Below are 24,797 nucleotides of genomic sequence, written 5' to 3'. Positions count from 1 at the left end.
TCAAAATTTTGTATAAAATTTAGGTCTTTCAGCTGATTAGGAATTGTACAGTTGATGAAAAGTTCACTTAAGTCAAACTTCACTTAGCAAATTTGACTTCTTATTTCTAAGGGGGAGAAAAACTCCTAAAAACTTTCATAAACTAACTCCTAAGTTTTTTTGCACATTAAATAACTCTTACATAATCAAATTTTGTGAGGTAAGTGTAGAGAATTTAGGAACATATGGATTAAATTTTCCTTAAAATAGACATTATTTTTAAATTGAGGAAAAAAATCTTGGTAAAATATGAAAATACATTTTGGTCTTCCTTGAACCTCAGACACAATTTGAAAAATAGTTCAAGATGTTCACCAAACACCCAATATAGCTGGTTTCACCCAACTCTGGTTCCAAGATATGATCTATTGGGAGTTCTGGTGATTAGAAATATTAGTAGATATTGGCAAAATGTCAGAGACAAATGAGGAAAGAATCAAATTTTTTAAAATAAGCAAAATTTAAGTATGGTTTCTATTTTCAAAAACTTATGGATGGACAATCCTGTTCCATAAAAACTGATGAAATAATTTACATTCCTTATTATATTTCAGAAGAAAATATTTAATACTTACAGAAAAATTCTTGTAGTAAGAAATTCTTTAAAAGTCCAATTGCAAGGAAAAATTGTCAACAAGCTATAAGAACAAGACTATCTCAAAGATCCAATAATCATTTTTTAGAGACAGACACTCTTACAAATTTTGATCATGACTAATTGACTTAGTTGATGAAGCATGTGCTAAAAAATATTAAAGCCATAGTTTTTATCATGAAAGAGTACTGATTTTTTCAAATGTTTTCTTCTGAACCATTTAAGATGATCATATATTTCCTGCTTTCTTTTATTTTATAATGTGATATGTTGGTCAATTTTTTAATATTGAACCATCCTTGCATTCCCAAGAATAAATCCCACTAGCTCATAGAATATAATCCTTTTAATGTGTTACTGCATTCATTTGCTAGTATTTTGCTAAGGATTCTTAATTTTATTTTCTTGTGGTATCTTAGCTGGGTTTAGTATTGGGATAATGCTAGCCTCATAAAATGGTTTGGGAAGTGTTTACCCCTCACCTCATCAAAGTTTTAAGGACTGGTATTGGTTCTCCTTTAGTGGGTAGGTAGAACTGACCTATCAAACCATCATGTCCAAGGCTTCTCTTTGTAAGGGGATTTTTATTTTCAAGAGTTAAAATGTAGAAACAAGGTCCACTGATGGATAAGAAAAATGTAGTATACCCACACAATAGAATATTATTTAGCCTTAAAAAAGAAAAGCATAGGTGAACCTTAAGGACATTATTCTAAATGAAACAAGCCAGCTACATAAAGATTAATGCTATATGATTTCTCTTATATGAAGTGTTTGAATATTTTCACAATCATAGAGACAGAAGAATGGTGGTTCCCAGGGGGTGTTAGGAGCAGGAAATGAGCAGGAGTTACTGTTTAATAGATATAAAGTTTTAATTTTACAAAATGAAGAGTTATGAAAACAGATGGTACTGATGGATGCACATTATGAAAGTATTTAATACTACTAACCCAGGATAAAAGGTTAAGGAGAGTGGCTCCAGAACACTACCTCCAGAGTGCAGTGAGCCTAAAAATGAGGTAGAATTAAAACATGTCATGTTGGAATAGGAGGATTTATCTTTGGTGACTTTAGGATGCTGGTTCCACTGTCATTATAATTTTGCAAAGCAAAAAATCCATGAAAGAACTGCCACAGAAGGAATTAAAAATAAGATTTTGTATGAAAGTATCCACCTTGATCCTAAAAGAAAACAAACCAACAGCAATGGCAGTAATTGAGCAGCCTTGAGCATAGAAATCCAAAACATCTCCATCAAGTCAGAGTGAACAACACTGGAACCAACCACATAATATAGTTTGTGAACAATAAGAAATTTCTCGAACAAGTAAATAAAATATATGCAAGTTGTAAAAAAATATGGTTAAGAAAATACATTTTATATTATGTATATTTTATCATAATAAAATATTTGGAAAATAAATTAAGGTCATAGTTCAATTTATTGTTAAATTTTACAAGTTTTCCTATGCAATTCGTTTTCCCCACCAGTATGACTTCTAAAATTCAGTGTCTTCATGTGCTTCCCTTAAATCTTTCAGATTCTCCACTGCTTCAGAAGTCCCCGCTTCTTAGCAGGTAGCAGAGTCCTTTTAATGTACCTTTGATATCTCATTTTCACTCTCCCATGTTTCAATATTTCTCCCAAATAACTATATTCCATTTAAATGAACTACTTTCAGTTCTTATCATGTTTCTATAATGAACATTCTACTGAAGATTTAACTTGGATTGTTTTGTCTCTCTTGAAAGAGTTACTTGGAAATCACTTAGGTCATCTTTAGAAGAGTAAATAATCTTTAGAAATTGATCACAGTGCTCCCAACTCAGAGGGGATATTTATAGCTATATTCTAGAGAACAAAGGTGGTCATGAGGCAATATCCAGCTATTCTGATTATCCAGAAAAAGGTGGGTTAAAAAAGAATCCATCTATTTCCAGGATTTTCCTGGGGATGCACTAGTGGTTCTCTATTTCTTCTTGGTGAGAGTTTCAGGACATGGTGACCTCATCAAGGAACAAGAAAAAACTCTTCACACTAGTTTTGCTTTCTGACCCTTGGAATTCAGTGAATAAAGCAGCTTAAAATTCAACCAAGGCATTAGGGAGTTTTAGAAAAAAGATAAAAGCTAATGAATGAAGTCTTGGGATTACTTGTTCCCTGATGAAACCACTATTTCCTCAAACTCTCACCAAAAAGGAGTAGAAAACATAGGAAAATGGACAGGGAAATATTCCAGAGGGCGTGTTTTGAGGCTGACAGGCAGGAGGAAGACTGAGGAACTCACTTCACTCTCAGTGTGGGGAGCACTGTTTTCCTTTCTAGGGGAACATGGTATGTGCTTTGGATCACTAACTTCTTGTGGTTGCTCCCCATTCTGTCCTTTTTCAAACAAAAGGCTTTTAAAGCAGTTATCTTTTTTTTTTTTCAGACAGGGTCTTATTATAAAAATAGAAACCACATTTCAACAGAAATGATATAATACAATACAGAGAATTGGTTTAAAATGTGCTGGAGGGTTAAAAAGCAAAAGAAGTACATGGAGGTACCATAGACATGGTGACTGCATGCAATAGAACCTGGTAGCTGAAAGAAGAAATAAGAGTTTTAGCTCAGAAGTCCCTGTGGAGCTGGACTCAGACTTCTGAGGACAGGATTTATGTAGACCCTTCCAGAACTCAGAGGAAAGATCCCGGGAACCTGGAACTCGGACCCGTAATGAAGGAGTGCCACTCATCTGGTGCTTCAGGAAGGGCCACCGTGAAACTGGAACTAAGACCCCTAAGTCAAGGTTAGGAGGAGATTGATGACCACATTAGGACTTCTGAGAGGACTGGAAATGCTAAAAGAAACTGGAGACTCCAGCCAACTGTTCTGTCTGGAGGCAAAGGACAGATTCTGGAGGATACTGCAGACACAGGAAAGAGCAAATCTTTTCTCCCTACTACTGCCTCCCCATCTATCTTTGGTACCCCTTTATGTTAGTCAGTGTTGTATTACTGGAACAAATATCTGAGATAAATCATCTTACAGAAGGAAAAGGTTGATTTTGGCTCACAGTTTTGGAGGTTTCAGTCTATATAACTGATTGGTCCCAGGGTTTTGGGCCTTGGTGACATAGTACCTCATGGCTGGAGCACTTGGGGGAGAGAGTCCATTCATCTCATGGTCAAGAAGCAAGAGCAGGAGAGATCAAGTTTCCACAGCCCCTTTCAAGAGCATGCCCCAGTGACCTGAACCCTCCCACTAGGCTTCACTTCCCAATGGTTCCACCGCTTTCCAATAGCATGCTGGGCTAGAGGCCAAACTTTTAATACTTGGGCTTTTTGGGCACATTGCAGATCCATCCTTATTGGCAGAAGCCATCAACTCTGTTGTTTCTGCATTTTTTTATGAGCATAATGTGCGTTCAAATTACAAATTAAGTGGTTAAATACTGCGACCAGGGACACATAGAAAAATTCAGAGTTAGCTTCAGTTTTAGATTTTAATGTTGCTTTCTAAATGCTAGTTTGTTTAAGTAATGCTTTCTCCTTTGATCTTAGGTGTTAAACTAAAAAAGTTCTGCATGAAATTGGCTTCCTGGCGTGAAATGCAAGACTCGAAGTTCAAAAATAATTGTGAAATCCAGACCTTGTTGTATTCATTAATTCCTGTAAGCACAACTATTTAACTAAAGAGTCCAAAACTTCACTTAGCTTACTGTTTAATTTCTAAACACGAGCATGACCTTGGGAACTGACTGATTGTCCCTTCCAGATATGGGACAACACTGGGGAAAAGTCACAATGTACACATTCCAAAAGCCGCAGGTGACACGGCATGGATCCGTTCAGTTAAAATTCGGCATTGGCAGTGCACTGGAAAAATAATTAATTAGGAGAGAATTAATTAGGATAGAAAACCTTGTCGAGAGGAACAAAAATAAGAGTGGACTCACATCCTGGTACAGACTACAAAAGAGTGTCTTGCTCTCTGGAAATAGCCTGTTTACCTTACCAATAGGTGACTTTGGAAGAAATGAGTCAAAAGGAACTGAGGCAAATATACAGGGAGGCAGTGAGCATCCCTTTCTCATCTGCCTGTGCCCCAAGAGGGTGATGATTATTGAATGGACAGAGTATCCTGCCGGTCACATGTGGTATAAGGAAATTCCTGCCTGCCTCTGTCAAGAGTTCTCTAGCCTGAATCTAGGCTCTGTTACTCTGCTCCAAACCAAACATGTACTACAGTAACCTGCGGATGGGGAGAACTGTGGTCCCCGTAGGGCTGGCATTTGTTCAACAATGTATAGTATAAACCACAATAATAACTCAGGCAATTTAGAAGGAATGAGAACAAAAGCAAAAACAATAATAAAAAAAAAAAATTCCACCAGGAAAAAGTGTAGCAGATCCCTGGAGTTGTTTTTTTCCCCTCCAGTATTGCAATATGTATGACAATGTTTTCAACTTTGGGGGAGAAATGTGCACACACAAATACACACCCACATGTATTTACACATTAGTTTTTAAAAGGCTATGACTTGAGGCTCCTCCCTTTTCTAAACATCTCTCATATTTTGGCAAATCAGCAAAGCTCCCAGTACCACAGAAACTGGCCAGGGAGCCTGTGCTCTCTTCACTACCAACCCTAAACACACGCTTCCCAGGTACTGTTCACTTTGCAAAGCAAACGCTGCTGTCAGATTACCCACCTTTGAGACTCACCCTGAGGTCTCCTTTCCCCAGAGTTCTCATTCTTTACCCCGAAAGAGAACAGAATGTGGCGAGAGGCTTGTTATGGGAAAGAATTATCCTGTAAGAGAAGCAGATACCAATTTCTCATTCTTAATCCTCACCCTAATTCGGGAATTAAGGCCCCTAATTCTAAACTTCCTTCTTTCTTAGGGGGATGAGTGCTTCCATGGTTCTTCCCTAAAACAAGCAGGTGACTACAAAATGCCCAGAGAATCTAGGTCAGCTCACCAAACAACATCTACTAATGTTTCATTGTGCAGAAAACCTGCCTTACCTTGACAATTCCCTGGCTACCCAAATAAAAGGAACAAAAGTTCCTAATTGAGGCTCTTTCTGTCATTCCTTCCCTCTCCCCCTCCTGTTTCCTGCATTTAATAAGGGCACCAGCTAAAATTTAATAGCATTTGGAAAACCATGAAGCCATCTCCCAGAGTTACATAGCATATTTTACATCACAGTACTAGGATTAAGAAAGAAAGGAGGCTAGAATCTGCCTCTTGCTTCAAAAACTGCTTTCTTGACATTAGGCTGATTGAAATATAGGATAAGGCCAAAAAGGGAGAAAGAGAAAGAGAGAGAGAGAAAAACAGAGTTAGAGGTAGGTTGAAGAGTTGAAAAGGAAAAAAAAAATTCAATAAATATGTTTTTTATTATCATGGAAAAATTATTGAGTTAACTGATGTTTTACTGTATTATCTGAATGTACACTTAGGAACACCCCTGAATAAAGGGGAATTCATTTTAGTAAAAGTGCTTATAGCAAAGCTCTTGGCTTACTTCAGATGAGGTGTTTCTAGCTGACATGCTGTTCATTGGGTTGATTGGTGCACACAGGAGATCTGTTCTCAAGTACACCAACCTTGTTAACCATCGCTGGACTCATGCTATTTCCTGTGGGAAATACAAAAATTTTTTTTGTTGTTTTCAATAAAACATATGGGTCAAATTAGAAAGTAAATAAATGAATACTTCTCAAGAATCCATGATAACACTTGCCGAGCAGCGGGTCAGGCCAGATTTAATCTAAACTCTTTCTGCTGCGTGTAAATGATTATGTCATAGCATTTGTCTTTAATTATTCACCTCTTTCCAAAGACTTGACTCATAATGTGTTTCTCGGTTAACCACAAACACTTGTACTACAAGATTTGTCATATAGATTCACTCGCCCCCTATTCCCACTCCTCCTTTTCGGCTCTTTGCTGCAACATTATTAAGCCATAGTTCCTGAAAAAGAAATTTGGAGACATTGTCTAAACCACGCCCCCTCTGAAGATTTCCATGCAAAGAAAAATGACACCATTTTCATTGATTCATGAAGACTATTTTAGCAGCTTTAATAGTAGTGCAATACCATATCAGCAGTTTTGCACTTACGTGGCTTCGTTCCTTTGAGAATTCCAAAGAATTCGGGAACATATGAAAAGAATAAAGACAATGGGTTATAGTTTGTAAACGACTATGAGTCAATTAAGCAACCACTTACATGTTTTTTTTCCCTTATCACTTTGCTTCTCACCTCACCTAACCCTGGGAGAAACAAAATTAATTTAATTCATTCAGAATTAGATCAGCCACCTCCTCAGCTTCACTTAGCACATGTTGTTAATCCACTCGGTTTTAGTAGAAGTGTTGGTTCCCAGTGGTGATTGTTGCCCTCTCTTCCGACTAATCCTGTGAGAAGTTTGGGATTAGAGAATCTGAGGAAAATGGGGAAAGTGATGTGATCTTAAAAGTATGTTCATCCAGGATTGGTTTTATTTGTAGGTCTAGTGCAAATTTCTTAAGTGATGTAATTCTAGAGTTTTAAAGGCTAATTCCCAAATCTTAACACTGTTTACTTAAAATCTCCACTCATTTTTTTTTGTTCTCTCTGTGTGTGTTTAATAATGCATTATAGTCATACATGACATTGGGGTTCATTTTGACAGGACCATATGTGCATGGAGTATAAGCTGCTTCACTTCAGTTCCCAGTACTTCCTCTTTCCCTCCACTCTTTCCTCCCCCAGTTTCCCTTCCTATACTCAGTTGGTCTTCCTTCCATTTATTTAGATTTTTAAAATTAGTGCTTCATACTTATGCACAAAGGAGAAATTCACTGATATATTCTTTTATGTATGTGGTGTAATTTAGTCAATTTCACTCCACCGTTCCTCCCCTTTTCCCATCCCTCTTCTCTGTCCCTCGTTCCCCTTCTTTAACTCCACAAATCTCCCTTCTATTGGCATGGAGTTCTCCCACCATTTTTTCCCCTTCTTTTGGCCTAGCTTTCACATGTGAGAGAAAACATACAATCCTTGGCTCTCTGAATCTGGCTTATTTCACCTAAGCATGATTTTCTACAGTTCCAAACATTTATCAGCAAATGCCACAATTTTATCCTTCTTTATGGCTGAGTGATATTCCATTGTGCATATATAAGTCACATTTTCTTTATTCATTCATCTGTTTATGGCCACTTGGGTTGGTTCCCTAACTTGGTTATGTGAATTGTACTGCTATAAACATTGATGTGCCTATATCATTATATTATGTTGATTTTTGTTCCTTAGGATAAATACCAAGGAGTAGGTTAACTGGGTCATATGGTTGCTCCATTCCTAGTCGATTGAGGAATTGTTAAACTGCTTTCCAGAGTTGTTGGACTTATTTTTAGCCTCACCAAAAATGCATGAGTGTGTCTTTTCCTGAACATCCTCAACAACTTTCATTATTATTTGTATCCTTGATGATTACCATTCTAAATGGAGTAAGATGAAATCTCAATATAGTTTTGATTTGCATTTCCATCTGTTGACCTAATTTTATCCAATGTATTTTTTTTACAAATTTGTTGAGTATAAGATGACTGTATCTTTGTGGATTTGTCTCCATCTTCTATTCTATTCCATTGGTCTCCATGTCTGCTTTGATATTAATACCTTGCAGTTTTTGTTACTATAGCTTGATAGTATCATTTGAGATATGGTATTGTGATGCCTCCTGCATCACTTCTTTTGCTCAGAATTGCTTGAGCTATTCTGAATTTTTTATTTTTACAAATTAATTTTAGGAATGTTTTATCTGGCTCTGTGAAAAATATCATTGGTATTTTGATGGACATTGCATTGAATCTGTATAATGCTTTTGACAATATCGATTCTGTCTACCCATGAACATGGGACATCTTTTCATCATGCAAGGTCATCTTCGATTTCTTTCTTCAGCGTCCTCTAGTTTCCATTGTAAAAGTCTTTCACCCCCTTGGTTATATTTATTCCCAAGGGATTTGTTGCTGTTGGTGGTGGGTGGTTGTTTGTTTTTGAGATTATTGTGAATTAGTCTTCCTAATTTCTTTTTTAGCAGATTCATCATTAGAGTGTAGGAAAGTATGTGGTTGATATATGTTGATCTTATATCCTGCTAATTTGCTAAATTTGTTTATCATCTCCAGAAGTCTTTTGATGGAGGTTTTTTCTTTCTTTTTTTGGGGGGGAACAGTCAACATAAAGGATCATGTCATCAGCCAACAGAAATAATTTGACTTTTCCTTTTCCTATCTGTATCCCTTTAATTTCTTTTTCTTGTCTGATTGCTCTGGCTAGAGTTTCAAGAACTATAAAAAATAGGTGTGATGGGACTTTACATCCTTTTCTTGTTTCTGATTTTAAAGGAAAAGTTTTCATTTTTTTCCTTTCCATATGTGTTGGTTTTGTGTTTGTCGTATAGAACCTTTATTATATTGAAGTAAGTTCCTTCTAGACCTAGTTACTCCAACTGTTTAAACATGAATGAGTGCTGGGTTTTGTTAAATGCTTTTTCTGCATCTACTGAGATGGTCATGTGATTCTTGTCCCTACCTCTGTTTATGTGGTGAATTATATTTATTGATTTGAGTATATTGAATCAATCTTACATCCCCTGGACGAAAACTACTTGATCATGGTTTAGTATATTCTTAAAATGTTTTCAAATGATGTTTGCAAATATTATTAAGGATTTTACATCTATGTTTTTCAGGAATGCTGTTCCGTAGTTTTCTTTCCTTGATGTGTCTTTATTTAGTTTTGGTATCAGGGTGATATAGGATATGTAGAACGTGTTTGGCAGAGTTCCTGTCTTTTCCATTTCATGGAATAATTTAAGAGGATTGGAATTAGTTCTTCTTTAAAGGTCTGGTAGAATTCAACTGAGAATCCACCTGGTCCTGGGTTTTTACTATGTGTTTGTTTTTATTGCAAAGTTTTAAATTGCTATTTCAGTTTTATTGTTTGATATTGATCTGTTTAGGTTTTCTATATCCTCATGGTTCAATTTGGATAGATCACATGTCTAGAAATTTGTCACTATCTTCTAGATGTTTTAGTTTATTGGAGTATAAATTTTCAAAATATTTTCTAATGATTCTCTGAATATCAGAAATATCTGTGGTGATAGCTCCTTTTTCATCTCTAATTTTATTAATTTGGATCCAATCTCTCTTACTTTGGGTTCATTTAGCTAAGGTTTTATCAGTCTTGTTTACCTTTTCAAAGAACTAATTCTTTGTTGCATTGGTCCTTTGTATTCTTTTATTCTCAATTTCATTAATTTTACCTCTGATCTTAATAATTTGCTGTCTTCTACTGACCTTGAAATTAATTTGTGAAAGGCTGAGAGAGCTTTTAAAGTTTCCTTTTGTGTGGCAAAGTGGTAAAATGCTTTCATGATTAACCTTTAAACAAATCAGGCTCTCGATAACTTTTAGAAATACATTTAACAAATTTTACATATACCCTATTGATGACAGGTCCTATAATAGAACATTAAATGATAGGTTTACCATTACAGACAAGTTTAATTTGGAGAATAGCAGCTTGATAAATTTTCTGCTTTAAAGGTTTGTATACCTGGAAAATATGAACACATTTAATATACAAAGAATAATGTTTTTAAGTATGTTACTCCATGGAATAACTTTGTAAATTAATTGGATGTCTCTAACAAACACATTTGAGTAATCCCATACATGTCAACTCTAAGTCACTCATCTTATTGTAGAAAAACCAAGATATCAGACAAGTGTACCAACAGTATTTGCCGTCTCTTTCCTGTTGAAGAAAGTCCTAGAAAAATTGATGTTAGACATTTTATAAACATCAACATTTTATTAGTTTGACCACCTAGAGACTTGTGAGTTAATTTTAAAGACATTTTACTTCTATTAGTTTACCCAATTTAAATTGAACTTTTTAAAATCACATGAATTAAAAATATTTGGATCCATTTTTAAAATTTTAATTTTTATGCATGCTTTTATTTAAAAGAAAAGCAAAGGTCTTGTAATGCTTATCTCCATTGCAATGTAACAGATGTTCAAAAATAACTCTAGAGTTGGATAAAAAGAACTGATCAAAAATCATTAACCTAGGTATGTAGGATCAAAATTGTGAGCTCAAAAATACAGCATTTAAGAAAAACAAAAGTCCTAGAAGAAAAAATGATAATGGTCATTAATTATAGCATGAGAAAATGAGAAGGAGAGAAAAGGTGAAAGGGAGAAAAGTATTTTGAGTTGTAGTGCAGGAGAAATTTAAAATGGACACTTTTTTTTCCTTTGGGTTTGAGACTGGTATCCCACTGTGCATTCCTCCATTTACATTTCAGTGTAAGCCTTGACTGAGATCTGAATCTGAAAGGGCTAAAATGTTCTAGCAGAAACTTGATGCTTAGGTCCTTTTAACCCTTTTTCCTGGTTAGTAATTAATTTAGGTTTGGACGCGGAAAATTGTCAAACAATTATCTCCCACTACTTGTGGGGAATGGGACTGCTTATATTACGTGGGGAAGCAGGGGAAGATGGAGAAGCAGAGTCTGGAGGCGCTTGAGCCTGCAGGAAGAGCTAAGAAGCAAGAAAGAAGAGACTGGAAGATAAGGAATCCCTTTCCATCTGCCTGCTCGCTCACGGAAGCTGTGTGCCATTACACAAACGGATTTTGATAGCTTTAAGTACTGGGGGTCAGGCGAAGGGTTCCCACGGTTGAATCTGCCAGATTGGAGGACCCAGATTCCATGGTGGGGACTGATACAGCCAAGTCTGTGGCCAGGGCATCCCGAGGCCAAAGTACTGGACTGGAGATGAGGGGCAGCACATTGATTGTGTCGTCACACAAGCACCAATGTGTGTGCCGGGCAAAGCCAAGAAGGGTTTGAGGACCTGATATCAGGATTTTCGAGTGCTTATGCGAGTGCGAGATGAACCTCAACCCTGAGAGAATCTCCACCATAAAATCAGGAATCCACTGGCAGATAAGACCGACTATAGGAGCCAGTCATAACTATAAAAGTTGTGGCTGGGGGTATATGATCGCCCACCGCCCGCAGGCGGTGGGAAATCACAATGTGTATGCTCTTCTTGATCACAGGAACCAAAAAGGAAGGGGTTTATTCCACAAGTCTCAGACTTATATTGAGAACATCAGCCTATCAGAGAGTAGACTACCAGGAAAGTCAGCCTATCAAGGAACAGTCTCCAGGCAGATACCAGGATTGCCTCATGTACAACAGCCAACCAGAGTAACTTCCTAAAACTTGAATATGAGTGCAGCTATGTCTGGCAAGCTGCCAGGCGCCATCTTAGAGATCAGGCTATGGTGCGGCTCTGGGGCCCTCAGAGCCTGCCCCTGACAGGGGTACCCCCACTCCTCAACCTTCTTGAGGGTATAAATCGGCCTAGGGGAACCGGCCTAGAGGACTCACCAACCTGAAGTCCGACGATGGATGCAGAGCAGAGCATTCGGGCAGAATGGAAGATGGGGCCATGTCTGGGGTCACTGGAGCTTAGAAGGAGTTCCACTCGCAACAGTGGAAGGACCCATCCCAAGTCACGGCACCAATGTAAGGGAAATGCCACGGAACCACACTGGACACGGGAAATCACATAAGGGAGTTTATTAAGAAAACAGAGTGTCTCCCTGCAGGGAAGAGAGAAAATGAGAGGAAAAGAAAAAGAGAAAGGACGCACGCTAGAGAGAGTGGAAAGCCAGGAGGATAGAGAAAAGTGAGGAGGACAGACAGAAGGATGGGGAAAGATGGCGGGGAGGCTATATGCAGCTCAGCTCGGGACCCGCGGTAGTTCCAGCCCCTCTGACGGAACTGGCACTCCGTATGCCTGGTCTCGGTTGGGGCTCAACAATAGCTCCCAGAAATCCACGATGGACACAGGGCCTCATGTAAGAGACTTTATTGTGCAGACGACTAGCGCATCTGCTCCAGGGTTGGAAAAGAGAAAGATGGCGTGGATGCTTCTCCCACATATTGGAATCTCCCGGGCTGGAAGGAACCAATAGTGGAGGAGAATACTTGCAAGCTGACTGATGAACCAATAGCTAGCTAGCATGTTCAGACTGACAAGCTAGGACTTAACGTGGGAAGCAAGAAATGGCTGTAGTGTAGGCTGGAAATTCCGTAACGTAAGAGGCGGTCGGAGCACAGATTGACGAGTGGTTGGGGGGCGAGTGGAAATGGCTGCACCTGAAAGGGTGGGGTATTGGCTTTGTATTACATGTTGCATTGGTCCTTTGTATTCTTTTATTCTCAATTTCATTAGTTTTACCTCTGATCTTAATAATTTCCTGTCTTCTACTGACCTTGAAATTAATTTGTTCTTTTCCTAGGGTCTTGAAATATAACATTACATTATTCACTTGGAATCCTTTTGTTTATTGTTTGTTTTTATGTAGAAACTCAATGCTATAAATTTTTCTCTTTGAACTGCCTTAATACTATCCCAGAGATTTTGATATGTCATTTCTCTATTCTCATTAGTTTATAAGACATTTTTATTTTTCTCCTGATTTCCTCTATGATATGTTCTTCATTCAAAAGTGTATTTTTTTAATTTCCAGGTATTTAAATGGTTTCCAGTTTTTATCCTGTTGTTTAATTCCAATTTCACTCCATTATAGTCTGATAGTATGCAAAGAATTGTCTCTACTATTTTTTTGGATTTCGCGAGATTTTCTTTGTGCCTTAAATACTTATTACCTATTTTAGAGAAAGTTTTATGTGCCACTGAGAATAAAATAAATTGAGTTTTTGTTGGATGACTTACTCTATAGATATCTTTTAGGTCCATTTGATCAATAATATTTTTTAGTTCTTAAGAGTCTTTACTTAGTTTATTTTTGAATAATCTAATGGTGAGAAAGGTGCATAGAAATCTCCCAGAATTATTGTACTGAGGTCATGGTCTCTTAACATCTTTTATTTATTGTTGACTTTATTTTCAAGATTATACACTTTTTCTATGAGGTTTGATGATCTGTCTTCAAGGTGGTATAATATATTGAGAAAGGATTGCTTTATGTATGTAGGTGATGATTCTCCTAGTGAGAGTCATTTCTACACTGTCTTTGTTTTTTATTTTTTATTTCTTCTGTATGAAATATTTCATTGAGTGTATTTTATAGTGCACATTAAGTGGTTATGAATTCTTTTAGTTTCTGGTTATCATTGAAGGTTTTTATTTCATCTTCAATTCTGAATGATTTGCTGGATATAATAATTTTGATTGGAATCCCTTTTCTTTCAGGGCTTGGTATATATTATTCTAAGTCATCTAGGCTTTTAGGGTCTGAACTGAGAAATCAATTTAAATTCTAATTGGCATGCCTCCAAGTGTGACCTGCCATTTTTTGGTTGTAGCTTTTTAAATTCTGTCTTTATTCTGTATATTAGAAATTTAAATTATAATTTAATTTAAATATAAATTATAATCTCTTTTTTGATCTTTCTTATTTGGGGTTCTAAGTGTCTCTTGTATTTGGATTTACATGTCCTTTCTAGGATTTGGAAATTTTTCTGGTATTGTTTCATTGACAGAGTTGTGCATTCTTTTAGTTTATATTTTGATTTCTGCATTTATGCCAATGATTCTTAGATTTGGTCTCTTAATGTTACCCCAAATTTCTTGAATATTCTGATCATGGTCTCTTAACATCTTTTTTTTATTGTTGACTTTATTTTTGAGATTATACACTTTGTCTATGAGGTTTGATGATCTGTCTTCAAGGTGGTGTAATATATTGGTGATGCTTTAAATTGTATTGTTAATTTGATTTATTGAGTCTTTCATTTTCAGGACTGTTTTGTTCTTTCTCAGAATCTCTATCTCTTTATTGAAATGGCTTTTACTACCTATCTATATGTTCTCTCTTAGTTCATTCTTTGTATCTTCTTTTATCTCATTGAACATTTTAACCATGAACTTTCTGAATTCTTTCCCCAACATTTCCTCTACTGTGGTGTCAAGAATCAGTTGTTGAAGTGTTGCGGACTGCTTGAGATGCTTTTATACCTTGCTATTTTTTATTTTATTTTATTTTATTGTGTGGTTTTTCTATGCAGATATATCTGCTGGGATAATTATTTCTACTTTTATGCAAGGGACTCTTTAATGAGCCTTTTCTCTAAAGTGCCCTAGGCTGGGTGAATATCCAGAGTATGAATACTCATTTTGTATCCTTTGCTATCAGCTGCACTTTGAGAGAAGATACTAAACCCTATTAACTATAATCACTTCAGACCAAAGTCAAAAAACTAATAAATCCTAGAGGAAAAAAGAAATGTTTAAATGTTCTCCACAGCTGCTCTGATCTGGGTAGAGAATTGTAGTAATGTTCTATAATATGTTGAAAATCTGTGCTGAGGTGGATAAATGTCTTATTGAACTTTTCTGGTTTGGGTTTCATCAGGATTTGCCTTTAGAAGATGCTTACCACTCTTCAACTTTACGTCTACGTTTCCCTGGGTTTAGAGGTAGTGATCACACCAGTTCACCATTTCTAGGAGGTGTACTGTGATCTTTGGTGTGTTTAAGTATCTACCTGTTTTCTGTTGGGTCAGAGCAGACAGTCCCTGATTATCTGTCACTGAGCAGCTCTGTTATTCCCTGTGAGGGGGTGCAGTCCTATGTGCCCTCCTGAAAAATAGGTTGTTTCCAGCACTGTCAAATGTAATGTGGGCTACCCTATGTATATGGCAGAGTGTGCAGAGCATGGCATAGAGGTACTGTAATCTCTTTGATGTGGTGCTGTGTGGTCCAGGTGAGTGGTGTCAGGTTGCTTGCCCTTTCTGAAGTACATGGGTCTCAGGTCAGTGGGCTTGTATCTGGGCTAACTGGTTGATGACTGGTGTCTGTGGAGTTCTTCTCTGTAAGTCCCTTTATGAGATGTAGTGTCATTGTGTATGCACAAGTTTCTCCACTGGCTGCTTGAAGTTATTCTCAGAATAACTGTGGGTGGGTACATTCATTTGAATGAGAATTGAGTTAATTGGTAACTCTGGGACTTACAGCTATGGATCCTCCTAAAGGTGCTAGAGCATAGAAGCCGCTTTCCAGATTGTTATGGATTTCTCTCCAGACACTTCTTATTCAGCAGCCCAGGAACCAAAGTTGCATACTCGGAAGTTACTGTTCTGCATCTGCTGGCTGTTTCTGGTGGGTGTTGGAGCACAGGATTCAGGGCTCAGAGTTGTCATGCTAACTACTGTAGGATACTATACACTGGTAGCCCTCCAAAGGGCCTTCATTAAATGTCATAGAGCTTGGTAGCTGTCTATAAGTGTGGGACCTGTGGTTATGGATTCTCTGTAGGTGGTCTGTAGCATAGAAGCCTCCACCCTGGCTGATATAGATTACCAGGATATCATCTCTGTGACAGCAATAGAGAATTGCTTTCCCTGCCTGCTTCTAAGCTCCTAGTGCATACAATTATGAATCATAGGAGTCCACTCCCCTCCACAGGAACTTCTACAGAACTATCTAAGCACTTGGTGGTTGTCTACAATTATGGGACCTTCAGGTACAGTAAATGTGGGTCATTTGTGGCACAGGAATCTCTCTCCTGGTTGATGCAGCACACCATGGTTTTACCCAACACCATGATGGGGGTAAGATGTCAGTTGGTCATCTTTGTCTGAACTCCTGCAGATGCTTGTGGAGCTTTGGGTTATATTTAGCATTCTCTAGGTGTGCTTATCTCTCAGGTCAGTTTTCTTCACTCCCCTTGTCCTCAGTGAGGAGAAGGGGGTTTCAGTAACTTTCAACTATTCGTAATCCCTCTACAAGTTCATTCCAGATGGATTGCTGGGCAGCCCATTTCAGAGGTATTTCTCTGATTTTTGTTGCTATCTGAAGGTAGGGAGAAGCTATGTTGATTTAATTTCTTCTAAGGAAGGTGAATAGCTGTGGACTCTACAAAATGACTGCCCTGGCATAGATTTCAGTCTGCAATTTGTGTTACACTGTGCGATCTCCTTCAAATTGTGTGATCTCCTTCACAGTCTTTGCTGCTTCTGTCTCATTTTAACTTGGTTTGATTTCTTTCCAGCTGTTGCTAAGGAAGTAATTTATGGGCTTTTCCTTTTTTCTTTGAGACCCCTCCCCCATGACCCCAACCTGGTCAAGTTTCAATATCAAAGAATTTTGTCCTTATTTTCTGCTACAATAACAAAATTCCAAGTACTTCCAAGTCTCAAACTGTCAGTATTGAGTTTTAGAGTATTTACTTTATCACCCACCTCTCTGATCAGCTATTCTTTCACTGCATACTTTCTGAACTGCATAGGGTTCAAGGGTTACTGCCTAGATTCACTCCACCATCTTCATCCCTTTCTTTGTCTCCACTTGTTATTTTGTTAAGGTGTTTTGAAATTTATTTATTTTTATTTTATGTGTGTGTGTGTGTGTGTGTGTATGTGTGTGTGTGTTTGAGTGGGTAGTTAAAATGAATAAGTCTCTATTGAAGATAGAAATAGCCAAGTTAATTTTTTGGGGGGAAGGAGGGTTTAAAATAAAATCCCCCAGTTAAAATACCAATACTGGTGTATTATTGACATAATAGTTATGCCTCTAGGAATGAGATGGAGAGATGGCTGGGATTATGAACCTCCAACTTTTGTGTCAGTGGTATATGATAATTCCAGTAGTGGTCATTAATATAGGAAGCAATCCCCAAGTCCTACCTGGGATTCTTAAGTTGATTGCCTGCTTTACATTTTTAGACCTTACTTTACTTTTTTTTTTTCAATTTTACAGAAAATTCTCTTTTACCTATTAGATTTAAAGCAGATTAAGTAGTATCTTTGGACCTTTTTCCTCATGGACCCTCATAACATAGATTCTCAAGATCTTACCACTTTGACAGTAAAAATAAGCAAAAGGAATATTTTTTTTAAGTGTCAAAGGGAAAGAGACTTAGGGAAGAGTCCCCCTAAGTCTTCTACTCCATGTCTATTTTTCTCTGTATACCACCCAGTTCTACCCACCCCCTGCCCCACTTTTGGTTGTATCAATCTAATGGAGGGGAAGAAGAATGAAAATAGGGAATCAATATAGAATATGTAAAAAGAGAACCAAGGACAAGGCAGGAAATGCCAAGAAGTTTTCCAGTCAAGAAAACAGCACTGCCAACAGCATAAGCTTTTTCACAAAACAACATCTTCTACTGACATGCTTGCCCATTAGCTGGACTGGCCTAGATCCATGTCAGTGCTTCCCCTCTCTAAGCCTTGGTGGCATTGGGTTACAAGTGAGAAGAAGGAAGCCTTTAGTTACTCCCAGGTGTGAAGAGTGTGACAAGATGCATTATTATGGATAGTTTATTCCACGAGCCCAAGCAAGTGAGCATGATAATTTATTCCATTGGCTCAAGCAAGTTCTACTGCAAATGAAGTGAGAACATGACCAGGAAAGTTGAGACAAGAAGGATGTGAAAGGATAAGGTAATTGAGGACCTCAAGAAATGGAACACAAGAAGGGTGGTGAAACACCCAGACCAGGAAGGGGTGATATGGTGCACTGGGTGCTCAGAGGAAAACCAGATAATGAAAATGAATTTCATCTGATCAACAATATCACTCTATTTTGTGGAAAAATGGACCTGGGGCTCCCAAATAATAGGCTATTCTATTGTTGTTGACCTCTATACTGAGTCCTTAAGAAATAGGGGAAATTGGTTTTTAATCTAAAATTATAGTTTCGAGGTGGTGGTCCTTATCCACTCTTTCCTGTGGTCTCTCTCTCTCTCTCTCTCTCTCTCTCTCCTCTCTCCTCCTCTCCTCTCTCTCTCTCTCTCCTCTGCACTCATGTAGAATTGATATTTGAAAGTTTCTTACTAATGCATGCCATGTTTTGCCCCACCTGTCTGTTCTTACTTCTCCCACTCAGGGCCACCTTGAGTTATTTGTGTGCATTTCTTTGATCAGCTGAGGAACCTCTTATGGGCTTTTTTTTTTTTTTTTTCTACATGTAAAACTGAACTCTACTTCCTGACATCTGGGATGGAAGTACTTCTGGTTTCCCATTAACAGACATCTCTCTGACTGAGTCAGTTTTCCTGACTAGAACATTTTTCCTAAATTGCTGTTTCAGTTACCAAACCTTTCTAGTTTACCTACTTCTGGTGCAAGTTTTTCTTCCTAGCTCATGTAGTCCTTTAAATGGACCTATTCCTCCTAATTTCTGACTCTGAGCTTCAACAGCATTTTTTTTTCTCTTTATGCAAACCATTGGCCTCACCCTTTTGATTATATGCTGGAAGAAATGTCATTTGCTTTTCATAAACACTATCTGGTTTCCTTTTTCTTCTTGCTTGATAAAGTCATCATTCATACCATAACTGACATCTCAAACATATTTTACTTGATAAGAAAACAAATTATGATATAATGTACACACCCTGATAAATGGAACCACCCTTAATTTGGGACACATTTCCTGTGGAAATAAGCCACAGTAACAAACCCCACTTGTACAGCTGGTGCTAATGTCATCATTTGCCAACACTGAAAGTAATTGTTGCTTTTTTTTTTACACCCTCTCGAATTTGAGTATCTGGGATTAACTGGAATTGCAAAACTAGTTTAGTATTTTTTTTATTCATCAATAAGCATCTTTTTTATAAACTAGCTACATGATGTTGTTTTACTACTGATATATTTATTATTTATTATACCATATGGATTTTCATAAGTTTCCTTAAATCTTTTTTTTTTTGAATAAGGCAGAAGTTTTTTGACAGATTTATTAATATAAATTTTCTTTTATTCTCCTTTCTTTAATTCATTTTGTCTTTCTATAATTAAATATTTCCTTTTAAATCAGTCTTGATTCCTCATTTGAGCATCATTGTACACTACAAATAAAGAAACAAAAAAATCTAGATATTGATCTCAGTTCTGCATTCAGCAGCTGTAAACCTGGAAAACTCCTAATATTATTTACCTAAATGACGACAATATGACCAATAAATGAAATTACTACTATGAAAGGTCCTAGTATATTATCTGATACACACCGTATTCTCAACAAATGCTCCTTGAGTCATGAATTATAAAATATGATTACTACTGTCATGACTTTATTATATTTGCCAAGCATTTAGCAAAGACAATGCATGCATTACAGAGCAGAGTTTCTGGGAAATCTCTTCTTCCTAGTTTAAAAATCCCTCCAGGGTCCCAACCATGAGGTCATTAATCCAATAGGTATGTAAACAATTTTAGATGGGGATAAATCCCTTTCTTCTTGACTAGATGAAACATTCTAAATAGCCACCTCTACTTTGTCTTTTTATTATGTCTTTCCCCAAGGGCACAACTTGGTTTCCTCTGGAATGTTCAGTAAGTCTTCATGGAAGAAGCTAGGATGCCACCCATTTTTCTCCAACCAACTCTGCTAATGTTTCGTGGGAGTGGGAAGAAAGGATTGGCATTAGTGGGATATGCAACGTCCCTCTCATCAGCTATGACAACATAAAGAAGAACTTGAGCTTCAAAGGTTTTGACTGCCACAGGAAACTGTACAATCTGTGGCATTCAAATTGGGTTAAATGTCTCTCCCAAAAGCATTCCAGTAATCTCATCCTCTCCCCCATCCCATCGATTTATTACTGCATCTTTTGACCTTCTTTCCCTCTGCATAAAAAGCATCAAGTTGCCATTTATATAACAGAGGCCAGCAGATAAATGTTAAATTTACTATAGGCCCCCACTTGGGAACCGTCTTTCAGCTCTCTTGGGCACAAAATGCCACAAAAGCATGTGGGTTTTGATATCCTTCAGTCGTGTAAGGAGGAATAATGAAATGACCAAGTCCTAAGAGAAAATTAAACTTCCATAGACAGAAACATAGCTGCATTTTAAGTAACCACTTTAAAGACATGACTGCTGTTTTGGCAAAAGCTAGTAAGCCACACAAAATTAATTTCATGTTTCATTGACATTACTTTCAGGAATTTCATGTTGACATAACCTATAGAGTAAGGGTGAGATACTACAGACAATATATTTAATGCTTCTATACCAACACAAAATATTTTAAATCTAAGGAGGGACCCAGTTCTGTAAAATAATCTTGGTCTGTATAAGAATAAGAATGAAACTAATTTTCACATCAATCATCTAAATGCTAATTGCTTCTAGAGTGAAAGTTTAAATCAAACTGTGAGTACTTTTCATGGCTTCTGTGTTGAACATAAGATACATTTCAGATTACTTCTCATTTTGGCCTTCCCTTCAGACAACATCATTTCATATGATGATATCTATTATTAAAAACATCAACTAATATGTGACTAAGTTGTATGGTAAGCTAACAAGAAGGCACCCATAAATACATACTTCTAAATATATTCATAGAAATAGTTGCTTTTATGCAGAACAAAATGTTTTCACTCACTCATCAGTTGAGGAGGACGGAGATTGTTGGCTTTGGCCACCGATATGCTTATGTGACCCTATTCTTTGCTTTAACATCTGTCACTACGGATCCATCATCAACATGTTGAGAAGACTACTGCTTGACCAAGGCTTTCTTTGGGTCTGAGGCAACAAGCATCACTTAGTGCACAGTTTCTGTTTTTACTTCTTGTCTTCTAGAGCAGTTCCAAGTCACACAGCAATCGGCAAGAGTCATATGTGCATTATCATTATTGCAACAACTTCTCAATTCACTTCCAGCACCTAAAAGTATGCATATCCACATCCATTGAAAGTTCTTTTCATCCTCCTCATTGTAATTTGTACCCTTTCAAGTATACCATAAAAACAGGGAGTTCACTTAGTTTGGAATAATTTGGAGATCTATTGGTAATACAAAGTATCAGGCACTGACTAGATGGTTGGATTGCTTTGAGTTTAAAATTTCCAGATTTCATAGTTGAATAAAAACTATGATGAAAAACTTCCCCTGTGATTAGTCTTGCCACGTACATTAACCAAGTATTACCACAATAATGCTGCATAACAAGTCACCCCAAATTCAGTGGCTTAAAACAACTACTCTCACTGACACATCTGCAAATTAGTTGGGTTAGACGTGGCTCTAATTTTCAGGTTTTATCCAGTTTTACTCAACACGTTTCTATTCTTCTTTGGACTAGTGAACATGCCAAGATATGCTCATCTCATAGTAATGGCAGTGGCATTAAGGGAGAAAAATGGTAATATACAATGTCCCTTAAGGCCTACTGTAGGAACTGGCAGTTACCACTTATACCCACTGCCATTGACCAAATCAAGACATTTGGTTGAACCCAAAGTCAAGGCCTGGCAAAGTACACTTTACTTGTAGTGGGGTGAATTACAAAGTCATGTGCTAACGGATAGAAGACCTGTAAAATAATCTTGGTCTGTATAAGAATAAGAATGAAACTAATTTTCACATCAATCATCTAAATGCTAATTGCTTCTAGAGTGAAAGTTTAAATCAAACTGTGAGTACTTTTCATGGCTTCTGTGTTGAACATAAGATACATTTCAGCTTACTTCTCATTTTGCCTTCCCTTCAGACAACTTCATTCATATGATTGATATCTTTATTAAAAATATCAACTAATATGTGACTAAGTTGTATGGTAAGCTAACACAGAAGGCACCCATAAATACATACTTCTAAATATATTCATAGAAATAGTTGCTTTTATGCATTGGTATTGAGGCCAATGATTTGATCTCTCACACTATCACATATCAAGTAGGGCAATCAAATATTGTTTGCAGCTACTAAACTCAAGGAGTGGCATATTTGAGAAATACAATTTTATCAGAAGTCAATAAAGCCATGTATTATGGTTTGGATCTTAATGTCCCTAAAGGCCATTGTTGAAGGACTGGTCACCAACCTGTGGTGCTAGTGGAAGTTGGTGGAACCTTTAGAACATAGGCCCAGTAGGAAGAAGTTAGGTCATTGGGCATGTGTCCTTGAAGGAGATACTGGGACTCCTTTCTTTCTTTCTGGTGTTCTATTCTCTCTCTCTCTCTCTCCTCTTTCTCTCTCTCTCTATCTATCTCTCCTATGATGTTCTGCTGCACAGTCCAAAGTAATGGGGTCAAGTAATCATGGGCTAAAACCTCAGAAACTGTGAGCCAAAATAAATCTTTCTTGCTCTGAGCTGATTGTCTCAATTATTTTTTCACAGCAATAGAAAGTTGATCAAACACCATGCAACCCCACTCACTGAATTCCACTTTTACCTTCTATCATGTCAGGCATCTCACAGCATCTGGGGCTTACTAAGGGATTTCATAGTGAAATTCAAACAGTCTTCTAATGCAAGGTTGCATAGAATAAGGATGGTTATGATTAGTAGCTCTAAGTTGACAAACAAGGAAAAGAAATAATTTCATAGAGATGTGCAAGTTTTCTTCAGGAAAAAGACTGAAGCCCAGGTGATACCAATGCCAGTTCAAAACTAGGCTTTAAGAAAACTGGCATCAGCCACCTCTCTTTTGGAATCCTCCTACTATTCAGACCCTCAGGGTATCCTGCTAGAAACCTCACATGGAAAGACGAAGTGGAAGGCAAGGAGGCTCTGGAATGAGGGAGACAACGCATGGAGGATAGTTGAGGAACCCTTCAACAGAAAGAGCCTGTTAAGTTTTCAGTCAGCCTCTGGCTGTTCAAAACATTCTAGGCCTGAGTTTCCAGGAAGTAACTGAAGAGACCCTCTCGGCCATTCTAGACCCAAACAGACTTCACAGGAAGGATGGATGAGCCACTTCTACTTTGCTGCACTAAATTCCAGATCCACAGAATTATGAGAAATAATATAATTGTTATTGTTTTAAGCCTTTAGGGTAGTTGGATATGCAGCAATAGGTAATTGAAAAAGTGACCCCTGTGAGAATTTGTCCAAAAGGTGCACATTTTTATTGGTCTTTGTCCTTTGGAGCCATTTTGGGGAACACGTGTTTTTTAAGGCCGGGAACTCAGTGAGTCCCGTCAACTTTCTATCACTACCCTGGATTTCCTGAGATGAGTTATAAAAGAGAAGATTTATTTTGGTTCAACAATTTTGGAAATTCCAATCTTCTATTCTATGGCTCTATAATTTTGGACTGTGGTAAAGCGTCACAGAGGAAACTACCCACCTCATGGTCAGGAAGCAAAAGAGAAAGAAGAATATTGCAGAATCTAAGATTCCCTTTCAGGGGCCCCACCCACCACCACAATGACACCGTCAGACCTCTTACAAGAGTTCATTTTTAAAGGTTCCACCACCCCCAGTTGCACTACCCTGGAACCAAGTTTTTAACACATGGGCTTTGGGGGATGTTTCACATTCAAGATATACTAGTCAGGATAATGATGGAAAGACTCATTTTCTTGATACTGTATGAGTTTGGAGAGGAAAGAACCAGATTATTCTTTTGAAACTAAATATTATTTAATTATGAGGCATAAAACCTAAAGAAAGGCATTTAATAAGTTAATGTTTAGCTGATTTTTTGCAAAAAAAAAAAAAAAATTAAACCAGATTGAAGGATTGCCATCTATTGAAGACTTTAAGGAAAATCTATTTCCTACTCATTCAGACTGTTGGCAGAATTTAGTACCTTGTGATATAGAAATGTCTCCATATTCTTTCTAGCTATAAATTAAGAGTGATTTCCAGTTGCTAGTGGTCTTGAGATCTTTGGCCAGTGGCCTTTTTCTCCATCTGCAGAGCCAGCACTGGCAGGTCATGTGACTCACCTACTTCCAACAGGACCTTCTACTTCTTTCTCATTTTCCTCCTCTTCTTTGAGAAGTATGCTATTCAATTATATAATCTAAGATAATCTCCCTATTTTAAGACCAACTAATTAGCAACCTGGATTCCATCAGCAACTTTAATTTCTCTTTGCCATACAACATAACAAAGTCCCATATTCCAGCGACTAGAACTTTGGAGGGTCCCATCATTCTGTCTACCACAGCAAGACTCTTGCCCTGCTCAATTCCAAGAAGTCTCTGAATTTCAAGAAGTCCCATCATGATCTTGGGAGTTGAGCAGTGTGCAGCCTGTCACTCTATATGGCAAACTTGTAAAGCATATTAGAACAGAGGTAAAGAAAATTTCATGCCTCAGTCTCCATTTCTGTCACTGATCTTCTGAATTTCAAGCTGGAAAGTC

This window comes from Sciurus carolinensis, chromosome 12 (genome assembly GCF_902686445.1).
Source record: "Sciurus carolinensis chromosome 12, mSciCar1.2, whole genome shotgun sequence".
Taxonomy (NCBI): Eukaryota; Metazoa; Chordata; class Mammalia; order Rodentia; family Sciuridae; genus Sciurus; species Sciurus carolinensis.
The sequence above is the reverse complement of the archived record's forward strand: the minus strand, read 5'-3'. Positions refer to the sequence as shown.